Genomic DNA, 25,875 nt, shown 5'->3' on the forward strand with positions numbered 1-25,875 from the left:
TATTAATTAATTATACTGTAGTACATTTGTTAAAATTAGCAAAACAAGGCTGGTACATTATTAATTAATTAAAAGTCCAAGTTTACATTAAAATTCACTCATTGTGCTGTGACATTGGGTGAGTTCTGACAAATATATAATGTCAGGTGTCACCATACAGATATCTGTACACCACTGTTCACAGAAGCATCAAAAGATGGAGCCTACCCCAAATTTCACTGTGATCAATGGATAAATAAAATGTAATATATACTTGCAGTTAAATAATATTCAGCCAGAAAGAGGAAGTAAATTTTGAAATATGTTACATATTCAAACATAGATAGACTATGTTACATATTCAAACATAGATAGATGTCAGTTGTGACATCGAGCAGGCACAGAAAAACAAAGTATTATTCCATATATATGACGTAAACAGAATAGCCAGACAATCAAAGACAGAAAGCAGTGAGCACTAAAAAGTGGAACCATGGGTGAAGGGGGAGTTATTTCCGAATGGGTACAGAGGTTATATAAGATATTATGAAAAAATGTACAGACAGTAGTGAAGGATACATTGCATTGTGAAGGTAATATCACTGAACTGACTACCTACAAATTATTACAAGGATAAATATTATGTATATTTCAAATATATATAAGAAGTAAAAAAAATCCAATCAATAGATGAGGAACATAGTAGCAGCATGTGTGAAACTATCCTGTAATATTTCAGGAAAAATGGAAATTTGGCTGAACTTTAAATGGGCAGGAGGAGCCATGAGACACTCACACTGAAACAGCCTGCCTTTTAGTGTACCCTTCTTGAGACTGACTCTATTCAATTGAATATGTTCCCATGAACTTGAAAGCTGAAGGCTCAGTTGTTCATTTTTTTTCCAGGTTCCTCTCTTCTGTGAAAGTGTGAAAGTGTTGGTTGCTCAGCTGTGTCCAGCTGTTTGTGACGTCATGGACTGTAGCCCCCCAGGTTCCCCTATTCATGTGATTTCCCAAAGCATACTAGCGTGGGTTGCCACTTCCTTCTCCCAGAGATCTTCCCGACCCAGGAATTGGACCCAGGTCTGTTGCCTTGCAGGCAGATTCTTTAGGATCTGAGCCACCACTTAGCCTTCCTTCAGTCCACCTAGGACGAGGCCTAATAGCAGCGCAGTCCATACTTTTCAACCCCTCACATCCACACACACCCATCCCACGTCCAGTCAGATAAGGCTTGCTGAGTAATTCCTGAGCAGCACCACCGACATCCTGACTCTTACTCTATGTCCTCTTAGCTCCCACTGAGTCCCTGTTGGAGGATCTGGACTTGCCCAGTGACAGGGCAGAGGAGAAGGCCCCGCCTACCCCCAAGGTAAGTTCGCCTTTCTTTATCTGAGATAAAAATTTGCTTTGTTTCTTTTTAACTAATTCAGACATGAAAATGTGACACTGTACGTTATAGATGACATATACAAACGCCTTGTTTGGGGAAATGCTGGGTAAAAGTTTGTTATCAACAAACAACTGATTCAAAGAACATTTGAAAGATTGGCAGGATCAGTTACAAACTGAGCAGAGTGAGCATTTTCTTCTGCAGAAAATATTCCTTTTTAAAATATAATTTTATGTATTTATTTATTTTTAGCTATGCTGGGTCTTCACTGCCGCGCAGGCTTTTCTCCAGCTGCAGAGAGCAGGGGCCGCTCTCCACTTGCGGTGTGGGGGCTTCTCATTGTGGGGGCTTCTCTTGCTGCGGAGCACAGGCTCTAGGGCTCGCTGGCTTCAGTGGTTGCAGCTCCCAGGCTCCAGAGCGCAGGCTCAATAGTTTCGGCGCCCGGCCCCAGCTGCTCTGCGGCATGCGGAATCTTCCCCGACCAGGGATTGAACTCGTGTTTCCTGCATTGGCAGGCAGATTCTTTACCACTGAGACACCAGGGAAGCCTGAAAATATTCCTTCTTGATAATGATTTTTTTTCCCCTCTGGTCAGCATGGACTTACTTGGAAAATCTTCCATGAAAAGCTCAAGCCTTTTCCAAAAGAGTCTTCACAGTTTTCTTTTGAGGAAACTGACTCAACTGTGGTTTTACAGATGGTTTCCTAAGGTCACCAATAGAGGGCAGACCTGAGCCCGCAGTGCAGAGGATGCTGTGACCTTCACAGCGTTCTCTTTTCTCTGATTGCAGGTGGATGGGACAAATGATGAAAATGGTACGTGTGTTGGAACCACTCCTCTGCTGATGGGAAATCTAGCTGATTCTGATGAAGAAGGTGGGACTTGCCTGCCTGCTGGAATTGGAGAGACACTCACCCCATTCTGGGTTGCTACAGGGAATGAGGGGTGGGGATGCAGCGAATGAAATTGATTTCCCACTGGGAATGGCAACTCACTCCCATATTCTTGCCTGGGGAACACCATGGACAGAAGAGCCTGGTGGGCCACAGTGCATGGGGTTGCAACTGAGCATGCATGCAGCAAAGAGCAACCCCATGTTGCACAGTCCCTGGAAAATACGAGAAAGGTTATAGGGTGTGGGTTTGTGTCTATGAAAATTGAGTGTCCCTGTGTGAGCCTGTTGGTGTGATTGTGAATCTGTGTGTGTGGAAGAGTGCCTGTTTCCTCAGGAGCTATTTCCCACTCACACAGCACGATACACCTGTCAAGGTTCTGGTAAAAAAAAAAAGTCTCATCACCACTGCTCACTGTCTGTACAGTCACTTATTCTTCCCTCACACAGCTGTTTCTGGAAGTGTGGATAATATTCTCTCTCCTCGGATGGAGATGGGGCAGAAGATAAATGGCCCAAGCTCTTGACCTCTTAAAAGGAAAAGTCAAAATGGGAACCCAGGCAAGGGTTCCAATGTGGACATTCTGGAACACTGACCTGTACTTATCACTCAGCCACAGGATCATCAGTCCTGGGTCAAGAGGGGTCCTTGTTTTTCAGACTATTTCATATTGAGCATGATCCCCATAGCTAGAAAACCAAAGGCTTCTTTTTTTTCACTTTTTTCCTTTATTCTCACCTTTGCCTTCTCTCAGTCCACCAACATAATGCCAAACCACAGTTCAGTCTATACTTATTAACCACCCTTATCCACACACACCCATCCCACTTGCACAGCAGTGAACTCTCTCTAGCTCCTGAGCACTAGCATGCTGATATTTACTCTGTGTTCTCTTAACTCCCTCTGCGGACCTGTTGGAGGACCTGACTGACGATAGGACAGAGGAAGAGATCCCACTTGCTGCCAAGGTAAGCTCCCCTTTCTTTACCTGAGATGAAAATGTTGGTTAATCTCTTTTCCCTTCCCAATCAAATTCAGACATCTGACAATGTTCGATATAGATGATACTTACAATTGCCTTGATCGGGGGAATGCTGAGTGAAAGTCTATTACCAACAGATACTTGGTTGAAAGGACATTTCAAAAATAACAGCATCACTTACAAACTGGAAGATAGTGAGCTTTTTCCCCCCGAACAGAATATTTTCCCACTGGAAAAAAAAATTGTATTTGCCTGTCAACATGGACTTGGGAAGTTCTTCCATGAAAAGTCAAAGAGTTTTCTGCAGGTGTCTTCATTGTTTTCACTGGGGCCATAAACTCAACAACCTGTTTCCAATCTGGTTTCCTAAAGTCACCCAAAGAACTGACTGTACCCAAGTTCACAGGATGCTGCCATCCCCAGAGGTTTAACTTTTTAAATTGAATTATAGTTGATTTACAATATTATATTAGTTTAAATGTATAGCATAGTGGTTAAGTGTTTTTCCAATTATACTGCATAAAAAGTTGTTAGAAAATAATGGCTCGGGCTTCCCTGATGGTCTAATGGTTAAGAATCCACCTGCCAAGGCAGGGGACATGGGTTCAGTCCCTGATCTGGGAAGATCCCACATGCTGCAGAGCAAGTAAGCCCATGTGCCTCAACTACTGAGCCTGCACTATAGAGCACAGGAGCTACTAATACTGAGCCCGTGAGCCGCAACTAGTGAAGCAAACCCGCCTAGAGCCTGTGGTCCACAACAAGAATACCACCACAGGGAGAAGCCCACGCACCATAATGAAGAGAAGCCCTCACTCACCCCACTCCAGTACTCTTGCCTGGAAAATCCCGTGGACGGAGGAGCCTGGTGGGCTGCAGTCCATGGGGTCACTAAGAGTCAGACATGACAGAGCGACTTTACTTTCACTTTTCACTTTCATGCATTGGAGAAGGAAATGGCAACCCACTCCAGTGTTCTTGCCTGGAGAATCCCAGGGACAGGGGAGCCTGGTGGGCTGCCGTCTATGGGATCGCACAGAGTCGGACACGACTGAAGCGACTTAGCAGCAGCAGCAGCAGCAGCAGCACTCGTCACAAATAGAGAAAGCCTGCACATAGCAAGGCGGACCCAGCATGGCCAGAAATTAAATAAACAAATAAATCTTTCAAAAAAAGAAAAAAATAATGGCTCTAATTTTCTGAGCTCTACAATACATCCTGATTGCTCCTCTGTTTTATACAAAGTAGTTTGTACCCTTTAAATCCGTACAACACTCATGGTTCTGAGGAAAGGGGAACCTTTCCTTCTCCGCGTTGGTAACCTCGTTTGTTCTCTGTGAATCCTCACGGTGTCCTCTCCTCTCTCTTCCCAGGAGGATGCAACAGCTGGTGAAAACTGTACGCATTCTGAAACCACTCCTCTTCAGAGGAGAAAGCAAAGTGATGAAGAATGTGGGGCTGTCCTGCCCGGTTTGCTTGGAGACCCTGATTCTGGGTTCCCACTAGGAAAGAGAGTGAAGGATTTAGTGAAATAAATGAATTTCCCTCAAAAAAGCGTTGAACTTGTGTAGTCCCCGGGAGCTGTGAGGTCACTTAGATGATATTGGCTTGTGTGTATGAGGACTAACAGGCTGTCCACATGTGAGGTTACGGGGATGATTGTCAATCTGTGTGTATAAACGTGTTGATTCCCCAAGAGCTATTTCCCACTTGCACAGAATACTCCTGTCAACTTTCTGTTACCAAAAGAAGCAACACCTCATTCTTCCTGCACCACAGCTGTTTCCAGAGGTTTGGATAATATTCTCTCTCCTCAGAGAGAGATGGGACAGAGATAAACGGCCCAAACTCTTGACTTCCTAAAGGGAAAAGTCAAAGTGGGAACCCAGACGAGGGTCCCAATGTGATGCTCTGGACCACTGACCTGTACTTATCACACAGCCACAGGATCATCAGTCCTGGGGAAAGGGGGTCTCTGCTCCGTGTACATGCCTGGCAGCACTAGACTCTCCGGAGGTCCCAGACACTGCCCACCACTCTAAGGTGGCTCACAGAACCCAGGGCAGCTGTCGGTGCATTCAACAGCCAACTTGGGCAGAGTCAAGCGTGTGAAACACAGCCAGAAAGCCAGCACACTGTGCTCAGCTCACAGATTCTGAGAGGTGTGAGGTTCCACATAGGACAATGCAGGTCAACATCTTTCAGTGTTGGGGTCATTGTTTAGCATTTGACCAAACACAGCAAGAATGAGGGAGGTATTTATTGTATTGGATAATACTACCACAAGCCTTAGAAATGCTAGAATCCTGTAAACACTCACCGATGGCACAGTGGCAAAGAAGTCTAAATGAATTTGATTGTTAGTCCTGGTGCCCATCAGCTGTTTTACAAACCTCCTGCACAGCTGGGTTAGAGACATCAGCACTCACTCCAGCCTTCCTCTCTGTAATGAACTGTTCCTCTGATTGGATGGCACATGGGAGTGTGAACTGCCACCAACTCAGCGGACATGCACACATTGTTTACAAAAAGAAGACGGGGAAGAAAATGGCACATGATTGATAGTGTCAATTTTTAAGCAGTAGGATCTTAGTATTTTTGAACATTTATATTTGATTTTCCTTCAGTTCAGTTCAGTCGCTCAAGTTGTGTCCGACTCTTTGCGACCCCATGAACTACAGCATGCCAGGCCTTCCTGTCCATCATCAACTCCCAGAGTTTACTCAAACTCATGTCCATTGAGTCGGTGATGCCATCCAACCATCTCATCCTCTGTCGTCCCCTTCTCCTCCTGCCCTCCATCTCTCCCAGCATCAGGGTCTTTTCAAATGAGTCAGCTCTTCACATCAGGTGGCCAAAGTATTGGAGTTCCAGCTTCAACATCAGTCCTTCTCCTTTAGGATGGACTGGTTGGATCTCCTTGCAGTCCAAGGGACTCTCAAGAGTCTTCTCCAACATCACATTTCAAAAGCATCAATTCTTCGGTGCTCAGCTTTCTTTATAGTCCAACTCTCACATCCATACATAACTACTGGAAAAACCATAGCCTTGACTAGATGGACCTATGTTGGCAAAGTAATGTCTCTGCTTTTTAATATGCTGTCTAAATTTCCTTCCAAGGAGCAAGCGTCTTTTAATTTCATGGCTGCAATTAGCATCTGCAGTGATTTTGGAGCCCCCCAAAATAAAGTCTGACACTGTTTCCACTGTTTCCCCATCTATTTGCCATGAAGTGATGGGACCGGATGCCATGATCTTAGTTTTCTGAATGTTGAGCTTTAAGCCAACTTTCTTGCTCTCCTCTTTCACCTTCCTCAGGAGGCTCTTTAGTTCTTTGCTTTCTGCCACAAGGGTGGTGTCATCTGTACATCTGAGGTTATTGATATTTCTCCCGGCAGTCTTGATTCCAGCTTGTGCTTCTTCCAGCCCAGCGTTTCTCATGATGTACTCTGCATAGAAGTTCAATAAGCAGGGTGACAATATATAGCCTTGACGTACTCCTTTTCCTATTTGGAACCAGTCTGTTGTTCCATGTCCAGTTCTAACTGTTGCTTCCTGGCCTGCATACAGATTTCTCAAGAGGCAGGTCAGGTGGTCTGGTATTCCCATCTCTTTCAGAATTTTCCACAGTTTATTGTGATCCACACAGTCAAAGGCTTTGGCATAGTCAATAAAGCAGAAATAGATGTTTTTCTGGAACTCTCTTGCTTTTTTGACGATCCAGCAGATGTTGGCAATTTGATCTCTGGTTCCTTTGCCTTTTCTAAAACCAGCTTGAACATCTGGAAGTTCATGGTTCACGTATTGCTGAAGCCTGGCTTGGAGAATTTTGAGCATTAGTTTGCTAGCATGTGAGATGAGTGCAACTGTGCGGTAGTTTGAGCATTCTTTGGCATTGCCTTTCTTTGGGATTGGCATGAAAACTGACCTTTTCCAGTCCTGTGGCCACTGCTGAGTTTTCCAAATTTGCTGGCTTATTGAGTAAAGCACTTTCACAGCATCATCTTTCAGGATTTGAAATAGCTCCACTGAATTCCATCACCTCCACTAGCTTTGTTTGTAGTGATACTTCCTAAGGCCCACTTGACTTCACATTCCAGGATGTCTAGCTCTAGGTGAGTGATCACACCATCGTGATTATCTGGGTCGTGAAGATCTTGTTTGTACAGTTATATGTATTCTTGCCACCTCTTCTTAATATCTTCTGCGTCTGTTAGGTCCAGACCATTTCTGTCCTTTATCAAGCCCATCTTTGCATGAAATGTTCCCTTGGTATCTCTAATTTTCTTGAAGAGATCTCTAGTCTTTCCCATTCTATAGTTTTCCTCTATTTCTTTGCATTGATTGCTGAGGAAGGCTTTCTTATCTCTCCTTGCTATTCTTTGGAACTCAAATGGGTATATCTTACCCATTCAAATGGGTATATGTTTCCTTTTCTCCTTTGCTTTTCACTTCTCTTCTTTTCACAGCTATTTGTAAGAAATTTCTCAGACAGCCATTTTGCTTGTTTGCATTTCTTTTTCTTGAGGATGGTCTTGATCCCTGTCTCCTGTACAATGTCACGATCCTCCATCCATAGTTCATCAGGTACTCTGTCTATCAGATTTAGTCCCTTAAATCTATTTCTCACTTCCACTGTATAATCATAAGGGATTTGATTTAGGTCATACTTGAATGGTCTAGTGGTTTTCCCCCCTTTCTTCAATTTAAGTCTGAATTTAGCAATAAGGAGTTCATGATCTGAGCCACAGTCAGCTCCCAGTCTTGTTTTTGCTGACTGTATAGAGCTTCTCCATCTTTGGCTGCAAAGAATATAATCAATCTGATTTCGGTGTTGACCATCTGATGACGTCCACGTGTAGAGTCTTCTCTTGTGTTGTTGGAAGAGGGTGTTTACCATGACCAGTGCGTTTTCTTGGCAAAACTCTATTAGCCTTTGCCCTGCTTCATTCTGTACTCCAAGGCCAAATTTGCCTGTTACTCCAGGTGTTTCTTGACTTCCGACTTTTGCATTCCAGTCCCCTATAATGAAAAGGACATCTTTGGGGGGTGTTAGTTCTAAAAGGTCTTGTAGGTCTTCATAGAACTGTTCCAATTCAGCTTCTTCAGCATTACTGGTCAGGGCATAGACTTGGATTACCATGATATTGAATGGTTTGCCTTGGAAACAAACAGAGATCATTCTGTCGTTTTTGAGACTGCATCCAAGTACTGCACTTCGGACTCTTTTGTTGACTATGATGGCTACTCCATTTCTTCTAAGGGATTCCTGCCCACAGTAGTAGATATAATGGTCATCTGAGTTAAATTCACCCATTCCAGTCCGTTTTGGTTTGCTGATTCCTAGAAGGTCGATGTTAACTCTTGCCATCTTCTATTGACCACTTCTAATTTTCCTTGATTCATGGACCTAACATTCCAGGTTCCTATGCAATATTGCTCTTTACAGCATTGGACCTTGCTTCTATCACCAGTCATATCCACAACTGGGTGTCGTTTTTTATTTTCCTTATGACAAGCTAAAAGTGAATAAATATAATAGCATGATTTGCCTCACATGGAATTCGGCTCCCCAGTGACGTTTGCTTTTAATCAAGTACAAAATCTTCTAGATGTGGTTATAAATACAGTAGCAGCAACTGTGAATCCAGGAGGAAAAAGTGATCTTGGAAGAAGATAAGGAGACAGTGGCCTTTACTTCAGCTGTGAAGCAGAAAGCAGGAGTCACGGGACTCTGTCAGTGAAACAGAGCATACATTTTAGTGTTTACTCTTTTACAGACTATTTCACGTGATTAGTTTCTCCAGAGATGGAAAGTCAGTGGCTCTGTTTTCATTTTTTTACTCTTTTGTCTTCATCATCCAAATTCCCCAAAGGCAGCTTGATCTAAACATATTCACCAGCTGCATGCGCACAATCAGGGCTTCCCTGGGAGCTCAAAGGAAAAAATCCCCCTGCAATGCAGGAGCCACAGAAGACGCAGGTTCGATCCCTGGGTTGGAAAGATCCTCTGGAGGGGGACGTGGTAACCCACTCCAGTTTCCTTGCCTGGAGAATCCCATGTACAGAGGAGCCTGGCAGGCTACAGTCCATAGGGTCACAAAAAGTTGGACGTGACTGATGTGAGTGAGCGTGCACGCACCCATGCATGTCCACACGATCCCAGCCCTTGTCCACATCAAGCCAAACTACTTGAGCAGCTTCTGATGAACACAACTAAGGTGCTGACAGTTAACTCCGTGTCCTCTTAGCTCCCCCGGAGGATTTGTTGAAGGACAGAGCAGAGGAGGAAGCTTCACCCATCTCTAAGGTAAGCTCACCTTTCTTACGCTGAGATAGAAAGGTTAATCTAGATCTCTTTCCATGGAATTAAGATACGGAAAACTGAGCATGCGCATCCCGGATGACGCATACAATTTCCCTGGGTGGGAGAATATGGAGTGGGAGGCTATTACCAACTCATGATACTGGATTCCAAGGGGAATTAACAAATCGACAACATCGGCTGCACACTGTACAGTAGAGTTCTTATTCTTGCAGCAATTTTTCCTCCTGGGAAAACAATCTTGTCACAGCCAAGACAAATGAACTTGGGAGACACATCCTCCAGGAAAAGTTCATGCCTTTTGGCCTGAGGAGGTTCGCTCTGTTGCTGGGTTCCCTTGATTTTGCCAGTCTTTCCCACCTGGTTTCCCACTGTCACCAAATGAACAAAACCCTGGGCAAATGGGCCACAGCGTGATCTGATCCTCACAGTGTTTTCTCTTCTGTAATTGCAGGTGGTCTCAGTAGAAAGTGAAAATGGTATGTATCCCCAACTCACTCGGGGAGAAAAGTTTAGAAGGTGGGAAAGATGGGGCTTTCTTGCTGGTTTTCCTGTGGAGAGCCACCTGATTCCGGTTTCCTGCTGGGACTGGGAATATGGGACCTGGGGGTGGAATGTGATTTTCCAGGTAAAGAACTGAGGCCAAGCATTAGCATCCCAGGAGGCAGCTGTATAAATGGCTAGGTGATGTCAGTCTGTGTACATAGGTGTGGGAGTGTCTGTATATGAATTCATGTGCTGTGACTCTGTTGATGGGCACTTGCATTGCTTCCATATCTTATCTTTGTAAATAAGAACTCAAAGATGAGGCTAGTGGTCTCAGGAGTGGAAACAGCACCAAGATCCTTGGGCATGACTTGAAGAGGAAACACTTTAGAGGAGCAGAAGGAAGACAGAGGAAGGCACCCAGGCCCCATGGTGATCAGGTGCTTGGTTTCAAGGTCAGGAATCGGGGGACAGCACCTGAGCCCAGTCAGGCCCTCACGTAGGATGCTCTTTGGGATCCTTCTTGATTGGGGATGAGAAAGCACAGGGCCGTCTTGTTGGAGTGAACACTGGACAGGCATTTTCTTGAAGACCTGCGAGAGGAACTTTCTCCTGTTCTGTCCTTGTCTCCAGCTGCCTTTGTGACACGCCAGACACCTTCCATTTTCCTCTTTCCTTCCTTCCCCCCCTCTTTCTTTTCTTTGCATTTTATTTTCCCTTATTTTTAATTGTGATTTAAAACACATAACATGAACTCTAACATCAAGCTGTTCGTGTACCATACATTATTTTTAACTATATGCACATTTTCGTACAGCAGATATTTAGAACATTTTTATCCTGCAGGACTTAACACTCCCATATCCGGTTCCTCCTGCTGCTGGCAACCACCCTTCTACAACCTGCAACCTCAGATACCCCATTTCAATGCCTCATACAGTATCCGTCCTTCTGTGAGTGGCTTATTTTGCTTCAAATAGGGTCATTTGCTTCAAATAGCATCATTTGTCCATGATGCTGCAAATGACAGTATCTCCACCTTCCATGAAGGCCGAATGGCACCTCATTGTATATATTCTCCACATTTTCTTGCTTAATACATCTGCTTACGGACCTGGGGCTGGATTTCTATCTCAGATATCGTGTATAGTATATAGTGTATAATGCTGCAGTGATGATGAGATGGCAGATCTGTCTTCTGGATGCTGACTTCTCTTCCTCTGGATATATACCAGAATTGGGATTCCTGGATCATATGATAGGGCCTGTTTGTAGTTTTTTTGAGGACACGTCATACTGTCTTCCATAATGGCTGTATCATTTTATATTCCCTCCAACAGTGTATGAAATTTCCAATTAACCACATCTTCACCAATTTGATTTTCTTAAAAAAATTTTTTTTAACTCACATGCACATCTGAATGAGTGTGAGGTGATACCTCACTGTGGTTTAGATTTGCATTTCCAGGATGATGAGTGATGTTGAGCACGTTTTCATATGTGTGTTGGCTATTCATATATCTTCTTTGGAGGAATGTTTATTCAAGTTTGTAGCCCATTTTAAAACAGAATTATGTGTCCCTTATGATGCAATTGAGTTCTAGTAGTTTTTTATATATTTTGGATATTAGCTCCTTTCTCAAATATTAGATTTGTGAATATTTTCTCCCGTGCTGTAGGATGTCTTTTCATTCTGTTGATTGCTGAAGAGACTATTCTTTCTCCATTGTACAGTCTTAGAACATCGGTGAAGGTCCTTGTTTCAGTATGTAAGAATGTTTTTGAAAGCTATTCTTCTGGTCCATGGGTCTGTCTGCCTGTTTTGATGCCATTATCCCCACTCTTTTGATTGCTGTGACTTTGCATGTACATTTTGAATTCAGGAAGTGTGAAGCCTCCATCTCTGTTCTTGCTATCAAGATTGCCTTGGTTCTTTGGGGTTCTCTGTGGTTCCCTACATATCTCAAGAAAAACATTCCCCTTTCTATAAAATGCCATTGGATTTCTGTTAGGTGTTGCAGTGAATCTGTACATCACTTTGGGTGGTATGGAAATCTCAACAATATTGGCTTCCAGTGTATGAACTTGGCATTTTATTCCAACTTTGTTTTCTGTTCAGTTGCTAAGTTGGGTCTGACTCTTTGCAACCCCAAGGGCTGCAGTGCACCAGGCTTCCCTGTCCTTCACCATCTCCTGGAGTTTGCTCAAATTCATGGCCATTGAATTGATACTATCATTCCAGTTAGTGGCTCTTATTTAATTCTTCCAGCAATGTTTTGAAGTTTTCTGTATACAAGTTGTTTACCATCTTAGAACCTTTGTCCTTGACCTCCTGACCCTTCCAGAGCTGGGGTGAGAAGGATGGGTTCATGATTCAAGGGAAGTGTCCACCCTCCCCCTGCCCCTCCTCTTGGATTATGTCCAGCACAGGTGCACTGGGCAAACCCCAGCACCTCAGCTTATATGCTCCCTGCTAGGAATTCATCTACAACCTAGGTGTTGACATGACTGTTTGAGTGTGCCCCCAAGGCCTCAAATGGGGCTTCCCCAGGGCTCAGCAGTAAAGAACCTGCCTGCAATGCAGGAGACATGGCAGGAGCTGTGAGTTTGATCCCTGGGTCAGGAAGATCCCCTGCAGAAGGAAATGGAAACCCACTCCAGTATTCTTGCCTGGAAAATCCCATGGACAGTCCATGGGGTCGCAAAAGAGTCAGCATGACTTAGTGACTAAACAACAACAACACAAAGGCCTCACATAATTCCTGGCACATGTGGATGAAAGCAGGAAATATAAATGAACGTTCAGATCAGACCAACAAACTACTCTGCAACAAGGAAAAACACAGGAGAGGGGTGGATGCCCCTTCCTCATCAGTGGATCTCTCAGTTCAGTTCACCTCAGTCGCTCAGTCGTGTCTGACTCTTTGTGACTCCATGGACCGCAGAATGCCAGGCCTCCCTGTCCATTGCCAACTCCTGGAGTTCACTCAGACTCACGTCCATCGAGTCAGTGATGCCATCCAGCCATCTCATCCTCTGTCGTCCCCTTCTCCTCCGGCCTTCAATCTTTCCCAGCAGGAGGGTCTTTTCAAATGAGTCAGTTCTTCACATCAGGTGGCCAAACTGGAGTTTCAGCTTCAACATCAGTCCTTCGAATGAATAGTCAGGACTGATTTCCTTTAGGATGGACTGGTTGGATCTCCTTGCAGTCCAAGGGACTCTCAAGAGTCTTCTCCAACACCACAATTCAAAAGCATCAATTCTTCGGTTCTCAGCTTTCTTTATAGTCCAACTCTCACATCCATACATGACTACTGGAAAAACTATAGCTTTGACTAGACAGACCTTTGTTGGCAAAGTAATGTCTCTGCTTTTTAATATGCTGTCTAGGTTGGTCATAACTTTTCTTCCAAGGAGCAAGTGTCTTTTAATTTCATGGCTACAGTCACCATCTATGATGATTTTGGAGTCCAAAAAAATAAAGTCTTTCACTGTTTCCACTGCTCCCCCCATCTATTTGCCATGAAGTGATGGGACCAGTTGCCATGATCTTAGTTTTCTGAATGTCGAGTTTTAAGTCAACTTTTTCACTCTCCTCTTTTACTTTCATCAAGAGGCTCTTTGAACTAACCTCTTCACTTTCTGCCATAAGGGTGGTGTCATCTGCATACCTGAGGTTATTGATATTTCTCCTGGCAATCTTGATTCCAGCTTGTGCTTCATCCAGTCCAGCATTTCTCATGATGTACTTATAAATTAAATAAGCAGGGTGGCAATATACAGCCTTGACATACTCCTTTCCCTATTTGGAACCAGTCTGTTGTTCTATGTCCAGTTCTAACTATTGTTTCTTGACCTGCATACAGATTTCTCAGGAGGCAGGTCAGGTGGTCTGCTATTCCCATTTCTTTAAGTTTTTCCCATTTTCCACAGTTTGTTGTGATCCACACAGTCAAAGACTTTGGCATAGTCAATTAAGCAGCAATAGATGTTTTTCTGGAACTCTCTTGCTTTTTCAATGATCCAATGGATGTTGGCAATTTGATCTCTGGGTTCCTCTGCCTTTTCTAAATCCAGCTTGAACATCTGGAAATTCATGGTTCATGTACTATTGAAGCCTGGCTTGGAGAATTTTGAGCATTATTTTGCTAGTGTGTGAGATGAGTGCAGTTGTGCAGTAGTTTGAGCATTCTTTGGCATTGTATCTCTAGAGCTGCTCTATTCAATGGCAGCCACTAGGTGGGTGTACCTGTTCACAATTAATTTAATTCCATCAATAACTAACCCAGTCTATTAAAGGGAAACAAAACATCCAATTGCTTAGTCATACTAGTCACATTTCAAATGCTGGAATTTCCGGTTTGTAAACTTGAAGGTAAGAACTAAGCTGAATTCCTGGAAGTGAGAAGTTGAAAGGTTATTCTTCAGCTTCTCCCTATGTTTGAAGGTTTACAACTGTGACCAATGTCTTATTGAAGATTACTGAGTTCACAGAGCCCAGGGAAGATCTCAGAACCTGGAGGAAACCACAGGGTTTCTCTGTGTGATCCAGAATAACATCAAGTGAAGCAGGAGAAATGGGTGGGCCATCCTTCCTAATAACTTTTCTACTCATATTTTTGTTTCTCACAATGCATTTTGGAAGGCATATATGACAGTGCAGGTAGGGAATGACATTCAGTTAGGATACAAATTGAAAGAGCTCCTGGGAACACTTGGGTTACACTTGCTGTTGAGGAAGATGTAGACAACATTGAAAAACAGGAAATACGTGTAGAAATGTCCATTTCATATTTTAGTATTAAAAGTAAGAAGGATTCTCGCCACGAGCTCTGTCTGTGCTGTGTATAGGTCCAATAGCTGACACTCAGCAGAAGAACCTGGTGTCCAGGGGCGAGTGCCTGTGTGAACAGATACACCCACCTAGTGGCTGCCATTAAATAGAGTAGCTCTAGAGATACAATGCCAATATAATTGCTTAGCTTCCTTTGTGGACTTCCCTGATGGCTCAGTGGTAGAGAATCCACCTGCAAGGCAGGAGACGAGGGTTCGATCCCTGGGTGAGGAAGATCCCCGGGAGGAGGAATTGGCAGTCCAGTCCAGGACTCTTGCCTGGAGAATCCCATGGACAGAGGTGCCTGGCCACTTACAACCCATAGGGTCATAAGTAGTTGGAACATGACTGAAGTGACTTACCACACACGCACATCTTCCTTTGTATGCAAAAACCATCTTTTCTATAAGGACTGCTCTTTCCTTTTGGTCACTGCCAATTTGAAAGACTGATGTCTGATGAGGACCCAAAGGGTATCGTGCACAAGAGACTGTGGTTCTGTGTTTATCACTGGCCTATGTGGCATATAATCTGCTGGGACACAAAACTCCCACAGGCACTCGCCCCTGGACACCAGGTTCTTCTGCTGAGTGTCAGCTGTTGGACCAGAATAAATTCTCTCCCTCTACAATTTGAAAATTTGTGACTTATATGCATGAGCTCAGGAAATACTTACAAATGAATGATCAGATCAGACCAGCACACTACTCTGCAATAGGGAACAATCACAGGAAGAGCAATTATAGCTCCTTCATCTGTGATACTCTAGATCTGTGTTATACAGTGTGATAGCCATTAGCCAGAGGTACCTGTTCACAGTTGTCTAATTCAATCAATAATTAACTCACTCTATTAATATAAAACATGAAACTCACCCAATTGCTCAGTTCCACTAGGCACATTTCAAGTTTGTTCATACAGTTGGAATTTCAGATTTGTAAATTTAGAGGGAAGAGCTCTCATGGGGTCTGTAGAAGTGAGAAGTTCCGAGGTGCATCTTCAGAATCTTTCTCTCATATGGACTTTTCAACTGTGAGCAATGTCTTGTCGAGTGGTCTGACTCCACAGAACCTAAGGAAGACATGAGAACCTGGAGGGAAAAATCAGGGTGATGCTCTGAGACCCACAGTAACCTCAAGTGAAGTAGGAGAAATGGGTTGGTCACCCTTTCTAACAACTTCATCACTCATGTTTGGGTTTCTACAGACCAGATGCTGGACAGCTCATGGAGCAGCCAGAATGAAGATGCTACAGGTAGGGAACAACACTCAGGTAGGGTCCGAGAGGAGAGGGGTCCTGGGAACACTTGGGCTACACCTGCTTGTTTGGAGACTGAGGAAGGTGGATGTGAAATGGAGGTGAAATGTTAAAATATGGGTAGAAATCAGATTTGGTGTGGGTTGGTTTTTTTTTTTTTTTGTATTTTAAATGAAAAGTGAAAGTGTTAGTCACTCAGTTGTGCCTGACTCTTTGTGACCCCATGGTGTGTAGCCTGCCAAGCTCCTCTGTCCATGGAATTCTCCAGGCAAGAATACTGGAGTGGGTTATCATTTCCTTCTCCAGGGAATCTTCCCAACCCAGGGATTGAATCCAGGTCTCCTGCATTGCAGGCAAATTCTTTACCAACTGAGCCACCAGGGAAGCCCTTTGTATTTTAAATATGTCAGAATAAATGGAAATGTGTCCATGGTCTTTGACTGTGCTGTGTCTACAATCATCTTTTCTGCCTTTGGTATGCAAAAAGTATTTACCTACGATTTTTCCTGCTTTTGTTACTGCCCATTGTGATTGGCACCCTGAGGGTATTATGCATGAGAGATTTTGGTTTTCTTTATTGGTCTATGATGCACATAATCTGTTGGGACACAAAACTCTCATCGGCACTTGAACCTGGACACCAAGTTCTGCTGAGTGTGAGGAGGTGGACGAGAAGTCTCTCCCTCTGTACTTTCGTGGCATCACATTCATGTTCTGCCCTCACTGTTCCTCACGTAAAGGGCATCCCCAGCGTGGAGGAGTTAAAGGATCCGTCCTCTGGGGTTACTGTGTATGCTCCAGTATCCTGGATCTTATCTCTGCCTCCTCACCTCACTCAAGGCTTGTGTCATGAATGTACATCCATTTCTGGGATGTCCATATTCAGTGGCCCCTAGAGACGCTCCCTGGCAGGCAGGAATTCTGGTGGACTGTGTGCAGAGGCTGCTGGGCTTGCTTCGCACACTGCCAACCTTTGTCGCCTGTGACTGTCTAGGTCTCAGGACAGAGCTTCAGATAGCAAAGCCAGAGAGGGCCCTGCTGATCTTAGATCCCTCTGCTCCAACCAGACATGCTTCTGTAGAGGCCCCAGCCTCTGTTATGCTCATCCTGTGACCTCTCCTCAGGCCTGCCCTGCTCTGTCCCCTCTGTCTCTGAGGTTCAGGGCAAACATGGGCAGGTACGGTGTATTCGTGCAGGACCTGTGTTGAATCATTTTCATGTTAAGGGAATTTGGACTACTAACTTTCCCTCTGATTTGACTCTCATCTTCTGTAAGGGGCTAGGGGATCTATGGGGTTGGTATGAGGATTAAGTATCTCCCAGGTGCTTACAGTCACCTACCAGGCACAGGACAGTCGCTTCTTATGTGGTCTTAGTTGCGCTTCCCTCCCATAGGGACCAACACAGTATCAGGCCCATGCCTGCTACTCCATGGAAAGGATGGATTGCCTACTTGATCCAACCATCCTAGTTGATCCTAGTTGAAACACCCTGATTGAAGAGGGTGGCGGTATACCCATGGACATTCCTCCAATGTGCCTGTACTGGAGAACTATATGATTGATGGAGGGGGACAGAAGAAAGGAAAGAAGCACTAATTTTTAAGAGAGAAATAAGGAAAGGGAGGAGTGAGGAGGAGGATGGAGAGAGAGGATGGCAACCTCATGCAAAGAGTTGCTGAACACAGTGGCTGCCTGAAGGAGGAACAGGATGACAGGCCTTCATTTGTGGTCACATGTAGGGAATCTGAGGGCTGCAAAAGTATGTGAGAGGTCAGAGACCCACTCCTTCATGGCAGGGGAGAAACAAGTGATGCCTTGGGAGGACCGTGGACATAAGAACAGAAGGGATTCTGAGAGTGGGCTACATGATCTGGGGAGCATCAAGGCCCCTAGTTCTCATATTGACTCTAATTCTCTGCTTTCTTTTCTCTTGGCCACCACATCATTGCTGCCCTCGGACACTAGAATACTATTTCGAGTCTAATGAAGAATCGGATCAGGAGAGCAACAGTCTGCATGTAATTTCTTTCTTTCATCTCTTTTCCATTTTCTCTTTTTTTCTAATCCTAAGCTCCTCTTTGTAGCGCTTTCTCATCCCCACTTTGGATGATTCTTGTCCTGAAGGATCTGGTCTCATGCAGGCACATGTGTCCTGGGGTCTTTTATAAAATCTCTCTGCAGCCCTCCTCCCCTACTTTCCTAGCATCTCCCTGGCTCCTGACCCCACTTCTGCACCATTGAATCTGATGGAGCTACTCTGAGTGGTCCAGGCAGGAAGCTGGCTTTGAGTCAGACTCCTTTGAAATCTGGCCCTGCCCTGGGGTCCCCAACATGGGTATTCTGCTGCCCTGGACAGCTCTGGACACGTGCAACCATTTTCTTCCCTCCAGATGTCAAGATATCCTCTGCTTCTTCTCTTAAGAGAAGCTGTTGGGTCTGCAGTCAGTGAAGAAGAGGACAGGGAGGAGGAGACATAAATATGGAGGGTGGGGATGAAAGGTAAGGTACACAAGTTCTCCATCAAGTCCCTAACTTACTTGATGGCATTTTGGGAAGACAAGCACAAACACTGAGGCCGCTGCTATTGCGAGTGACACAAACGTGGAGGAAAGAGGATTGTAATGATTCATGCAGACAAGCGGAGAATGCTGTGAGCTGAGCATCTCTCCTAGGGGGATCGGTATCCTTTCACAGAAGACCCCGAGGTTCCTGGGTGGTGTTCTCCAGCAGCTCTCACTTTGGAGGGGAGGAGCCAGCGTGTGTATGACTCCAGGAGATGCTGTCCAAGCTGTTTCTTTGTGAAGAGCACCACTGGAGTGGTGCGTCATCGCCACCTGCAGGACCCGGTCCTGCCCTTTCAAGCCCCCAGTGTCGTCAGCCCAGAGCACCCCACTTCATCACTAGGTGATGGCATTGACTTCCTCAGTTCCAAAGGTCTGGAAAAAAAAAAGAGTGAAGAAGACACAGGCACCCCAGCGCTCAGAAAGCAAGACAGCCCCACCTGCCCAGCCTGGCATCCCTGTGGTGCTTCGTAGGCCCGGCATCAAGTAGAGGACACTGAAGGATCTCAACCTGAGTGGCAGCTGTCCAAGCCTCTGGGGAGGCCACGGGAGCACTTAGGTCACCCTGGGGGGACCATTTCTCAAACTGGAGTTTGAAGTTCTGTAGATTCTAGTCTATGTGTCAAATTGCCACTAAATACCTGAGAGCAATTCAAATCAGGGTTCACCTGGGATGAGTTACAGGGCAGGATTCAAGTTACTTTGTGTTCCTTTTATTTATTTGTATTTATTTTAACATGAATATCACTTGTTTTATTACACTTTAAAAAGCAGTGTCTTCTGTAAACTTTTCATGTTGCAATATACCACTGAGATAAATCCATCTTTTTATTACCACAGCTTAATGATTTTTTTAAATTAAAAGCACAGGCAAAGCTTTGCTGGGGGCTTAGAATCATTGTCCTTTAGGTGCTAAGTCGTGTCCAACTCTTTGTGACTCCATGGACTGTAGCCCACCAGGCTCCTCTGTTCATGGGATTCTCCAGGCAAGAAAACTAGAGTGGATTGCCATTTCCTTCTCCAGCGGATCTAGAAGGAATGATCAGGGATAAAGGGAGCTGCCCATGTCTCTGCCATTTCCACCGGGCAGATCTCACGATTGGTGGTATTGAGTGTGGGCTGGAGGGGCAGAGTCAGCCCTCCCACCTGTGTCATCAGACCCCCTGCCCCTCACAGGTTCCAGGGGAGAGGCGCTCAGCTTCCTTGCCCCAGAGCCCCAGGCCTTCCCCTTTCCTCTGCACCAGTTTCACTGTCCAGGGACTTGAAGGCTACCCAGACAAACGACCAATTCAATTGCTCCCACGGGACATTCATATTCCCTCTCTGCTGACAGACAACACCTTCAACAAAGAGCAGCAAAGAGACCCCAGTGCCCTGTGGCTCTGACCTCTGGGGAGGTCAGGATCCGAAGCTACTCGCCCGGCCTGCAGAGCCTTCTGGCTCCTGCACGCTCACAACACACGCAGCCCAGGGAGCCTTCTTCCATTTGTCTGGGAGCCTCCTCAGTGATTCCAACCCTCGTGTTTGTGTTGCAGGTTCTGCTCTGACACCTGTGAAGGCCTTGACCCTGGGGCCTCATCCTGGGCTTCAGAGGGGAAGGAAGCAGTACAGAGTCAGGAGGTTTCCAACTGGACAAGGAACAGGGTTGGCCTCACTGCTCATCTCCTAAGGAACCTAATTTAGTACAGCTTAGTGTTTTTTTTATTGTATAGTTTTAGTATTATGTTCAGACATATGTTTTATATATACTGTGGAAGCTTTCTATATTAAATGACATTCATCTATCTAGTTGCTTTCAACATATTTTCCTATAAAAATCACCCTAATCAGAGGTAGGACTAAATGAATTGCTGTCCGGCATTCACCCTTGTGTCCACCACCAAGGTCACCCCCTCTCTTACGTCACTGTCATTCAGTCTTCATTATATCAGGCAACTATGAATTTAGTCCATACCATCTGTCCTGATGTGTCTTTCTAAGGATTCTGTTTTCTGAAGTCTGTTCATTCCTTTGATCATGGGAACAGTATTTCCCTAGATCTTTCATGATGACTTGAATGACAGGGCCTTTGATACCCAGTTACTTGCCTGCTAGAAAATTCATGACTCATCATTTCTCTCCTTGAGCAGTTCAAATACATTGCTTTACTTTTTTTCTGGCACAGAGTATTTCTCTCCAAAAAGTTTCATCGAATTCTGATTTTTGTTCCGTTATATGTCACGTGCTCTTTTGTTCTAGATGCCCAAAAGAGTTTTTGTTTTTCTTTAAAGCCCTGTAAGTTTATTAGAATATCATCTGCCTTTAGGTATTACAAGTGAATCCACATTGTTCTCTTCAAAAGACAATTTAAAAGTTGTTTTTAAAATTATCAGAAAAATTTGGACAATAATGCCTATTATTTGCTTTGCATCTTTTATTGATTTTTCTCTTTCAGGTCCTTGAAGCTTTCAAATATCAGATCTCTTATGATTCTATTTCACTTTTAACACACTCATAAAATATTTTATAAACTTTTGCTTCATTTGTTTTCCAGAAGTGTTTTTAAACAGTGTTTAAGCTCTACCTCCTTACTGTTTCATTTCTTACAAGGCATTATTTGACAGCAGGTTTCTGTTTAAATTTCATTTACGTGTGCTTTTCAATATTTTCTTATTCTTTCGGGAGTTTCACGTCTTCGTTTCTGAGTTTTCTTAATTCTGATCTATGATGTACTTTTAGTGTTCATTATTAATTTACAGCATCACCCATGAAAAGAGAATGGTCACACCCATGAAGAATTGATCCAAGTCCTTTTTTGTTTGTTAACTGAAGTACAGTTGACATACATCCAGATACTTTCAGCTGTGCAACACAGTGGCTCCCTATTGCTGTACAGAACAAAATGATCAAGCAACAGGACTAGTTACCATGTGCTGTGATACAAAATTACCACAATATGAATGACTACATTCCCCATGTTGTATATTTCATCCCCTTGACTCATTTCTTTGGGAACTGGAAGTTTGCAACTCTTAATCTCCTTCAACAATTTCTTTATCACTCAATCCCACTTCCCCTTGGCAATCAGTTGTTTGTTCTCTGTATCTATGAGTCTGTCTTGTTGTGTTTCTTCATTTATTTTGTGTTTTAGATTCCCACACATAAGTCACATCATATGCTATTCATCTGTATCCATCTGACTTATTTCACTTTGCATAGTACTTTCTAGTTTCATCCATGTTGTAGCAAATGGCAAGATTTCATTCTCTTTTATGGCTGAATACCATTCCGTTCCATGAGTAACCACATCCTCTTTATCCATTCATCTATCAATGGACACTGGTTGCTTCCTTATCTTGGCCAGTCAAATGATGCTGCAATGAACACAGAGCTAAATATATCTTTTCAAAATTTTTTTTTTTTTCTTCAGAATACCCAGGATGGAATTGGTGGACTGTATTGTAGTTCTATTTTTAATTTTTTTGAGAAAACTTTATACTTGATATATTACTTAAGATATTGCCTAATAATGCAGCCTACTATACTTCACCTCAATCTGTAGCTCTTAATGAATATTTCCTTTTTTCTTTACTATTATATTTTTTTAAAGTAGAAAAAATTTTAGGACATATTTTTTCACCTGATTCATACACATAATTTGCTGAAACTAGGAATGAGTTCATGAATTTTTTTGAAGTTCTGATGTTTCTTTACATTCCTATACCTAAAGTTGGTATTTTTTATAACTATGATTTATTGAGAGTGACACTGAATGGTACACATATACAAACTCTAAAATGAACTTTAATAAAAAAACATGTTGATTGCAAACCAAATTTATTTCTGTGTTAATGGACTGACTGAGAGAATAAAGGCTGGAATGCAGAATTATAGAGAAAAGAAAGAAAATGTTGGAATGCATGAAAAGGCAGATTTCTTTGCAAAAGAACAGAGAGAAAAAATTATTTGTATAAAGAAGGAGAATATCCTGCTGTAGGATTTGGTGGGAAGAGTATTTTCCCCATCTTAAAAATTTGCGATTTAATCCCAAGTATTAACAAATCTGGACTTCCCTGATGCTCAGTGGTAAAGAATCTGCCTGCAATGCAGGAAATCTAAGAGATGTGGATTTGATCCCTGCGTTGGGAAGATCCCCTGGAGGAGGGATGGTAACCCACTCCAGAATTCTTGCTTGGAAAATCCCATGGACAGAGAAGCCTGGCAAGCTACAGTCCATTGATCGCAAATGGTCAGAAATGACTGAAGTGACTGAGCGTGCATCACACGCCAAGAAATCTATAAATTTATATTTAGTTTCTGACTTTGTTTTTCTCTTTAAAGAATATGAAATATTAAAACTTATCTGTATATTTGATGTCAATAAACTTATACTGGCTCAGATCTAACAAAGTGACTCACAAACTTCTTTGGAACTAATTGTGTTGTCATCTTGTTATCCAAGCTGCTATGAACAATGTATTTTCAAAGAAGACAAAATACACATAGATATTATTATAGCTGAAAAAAACAAGAATCATTCTTGCATTGTATTTAGTAGATAATTCTACATTATACTCTCTATTATGGACTAAAATTACAATTAAACCTGAATTTGTGATGATTTCAGCACTGACCAAAATGACTAGCTCACTGAGGTCACAGTGGGTTGTGTTTTGGTCAGGATACATATGTGTGACTAGAAAGAAGCAATGTCTGGGTAAGGGTTATAATAATTCACATGGAAACATTGTTTCAAGGGTTCTGTTGGCTTGTTTGGTCTCTGATCTAATGCCTTTTTGCTAAAGGCGTATGTGTGTTGACAGAGTTAAAAGTCATAACCGTGCTGATAACTTTTTATCATTGATGTTTGGCAACTTATTAAGCATTTTTCCACTTCTTAGTGGGCATTGGGACTGAGCAACCTGCTTTGTCTGGTACTTAATGCTCATCAATTGTACAAACTGCCTTGTTTTTTCCTTTCTCATGGTGTGTCCTACTTCACTCTGTCCTGTGAATCCCACAGTCCTAAACGTTTTCAATGCTGACACTCATGTCCTCATGACTCAATCTTACCTTATTTCCAGAAGGAATATGTTGGGGAGGCAGGGGAGCACATGGCCCCCAGAGTCTTCTCTTGCTGTCTCTTGACTCCTTATAAACACTGTAACAAATATAAAAAATAGCATTTGCTATTGTACAATGAATCTTGCCAAGGAATAGGAAATATTAAACTTTGGAGGAAAACATAAGCAAAATATCTCCTTACTTTACCATAGAAATATTTTACATATCTCGGTAGTCTCATTTAGAATTTTTTTTAATTGAAATATAATTCTCATATCATGAAGTTCACCATTTTAAAGTGTACAGTTCAGTGGTTTTTAGAATATTCATTAAGTCTGACATTGAAAGAAATTTATTTTTCTGCTTTATTTTCTTTTTTTTTTCTGCTTCATTTTCATTTTGCCTAATTTTATCTTCATATTTCTGTGCTTGCATGTAGTTTTTACATTTATCATTTTGAATTGGTGTTACCATGTCTTCAGTTACATAGCCATTCTCTATTCATTGGACATGTGGGCATTCTATTTCTAAAATTATTACAATTATTAATCTCATGAATTTACAAGAGTTATAACATTAATTTTTTCAATATATTACTAAAATATTAATTTTAAATTAATATTTTGTATAATTATTAATAATGATAATACTACCCTAAACAGATAAATCTTTATTTTGAATCATTTCTGTAAGAATATACTCAGAGGTATTAATTACTGAATAAAGGAATGTGATTATTTTTAAATTCTTTAAATTTTTTTCCTTAACTCTTGCAATAAACTGAAGATGCTAACAATGTTTGCGTATATCCGTATTCAATACCTGACGAGTACTAGGTTTCATTATCTCATTTGTTTTGCCAAATAAAGTGGTATAAAATGGTACAGTGAAGTAATTTTAAATGTAATTGCTTTAATTACGAGAGAGGAAGCAGTTTTCTGTACAATGATTGTAGGTATCTAAGAATTGTCCACATGTGATAGAACTGTTCCCATCATATCACACTGCTGCTCAATAACCTACAATGCCTAATCTAAACACAGCACATAAAAGACTGACGGGCTGCCTTATTGCTTCTTTTTTTTTTTCTTTTTGCCTTATTGCTTCTAAATCCAAATCTAAGTCAATATTTCCCTGGCACAAAGTCATTATTTTAGGTATGAGTGATTCTCAGTTCCACATTATTCGTGGTTTGGGACTAGCCTGTGAAGCCATGAAATTAAAAGACGCTTACTCCTTGGAAGGAAAGTTATGACCAACCTAGATAGCATATTCAAAAGCAGAGACATTACTTTGCCAACAAAGGTCCATCTAGTCAAGGCTATGGTTTTTCCAGTGGTCATGTATGGATATGAGAGTTGGACTGTGAAGAAAGCTGAGCACCGAAGAATTGATGCTTTTGAACTGTGGTGTTGGAGAAGACTCTTGAGAGTCCCTTGGACTGCAAGGAAATCCAACCAGTCCATTCTGAAGGAGATCAGTCCTGGGTGTTCTTTGGAAGGACTGATCCTAAAGCTGAAAGTCCAGTACTTTGGCCACCTCATGTGAAGAGTTGACTCATTGGAAAAGACTCTGATGCTGGTGGGGGGATTGGGGGCAGGAGGAGAAGGAGACGACTGAGGATGAGATGGCTGGATGGGATCCCTGACTCGATGGACGTGAGTTTGAGTGAACTCCGGGAGTTGGTGATGGACAGGGAGGCCTGGCGTGCTGCAATTCATGGGGTTGACAAGAGTCGGACACGACTGAGTGACTGAACTGAACTGAACTGAGCTGTGAAAATGGATCCTGGTCTTTAATTTTTCCTGCTGCGCCGGCGCTGAAGTTTTGTCAATAGAGGGGGCCAGAGAGACAATACAGAAGAAAAAGGACTTCCCTGGTGGCTCAGACGGTAAAGCGTCTGCCTGCAATGCAGGAGACCTGGGTTCGATCCCTGGATTGGGAAGATCCCCTGGAGAAGGAAATGGCAACCCACTCCAATACTCTTGCCTAGAAAACCCCATGGACAGAGAGCCCGGTAGGCTATAGTCCATGGGGTCGCAAAAAGACACGACTGAGCGACTTCGCTTTCACTTTCTTCAGGGTGCTTCCTCAGCAGCTTTCCTGCACCTGCGCGGAC

General features: G+C 43.0%; 1 protein-coding gene across 1 annotated transcript in view; it reads right to left on the minus strand.

The window, feature by feature from the left end:
• LOC120880320 (histone H3.3C-like) overlaps window positions 1-25,875 on the minus strand; it is a 54,781-nt gene that overhangs the window by 23,830 nt on the left and 5,076 nt on the right. The window contains exon 2 of the transcript XR_005725005.1: window positions 23,766-23,853. The gene's annotated coding sequence lies outside the window, so the exon portion shown is untranslated. The remainder of the gene's footprint in view (window positions 1-23,765; window positions 23,854-25,875) is intronic.

The sequence above is a fragment of the Oryx dammah genome, unplaced genomic scaffold, assembly GCF_014754425.2.
Source record: "Oryx dammah isolate SB20612 unplaced genomic scaffold, SCBI_Odam_1.1 HiC_scaffold_21, whole genome shotgun sequence".
Lineage (NCBI taxonomy): Eukaryota > Metazoa > Chordata > Mammalia > Artiodactyla > Bovidae > Oryx > Oryx dammah.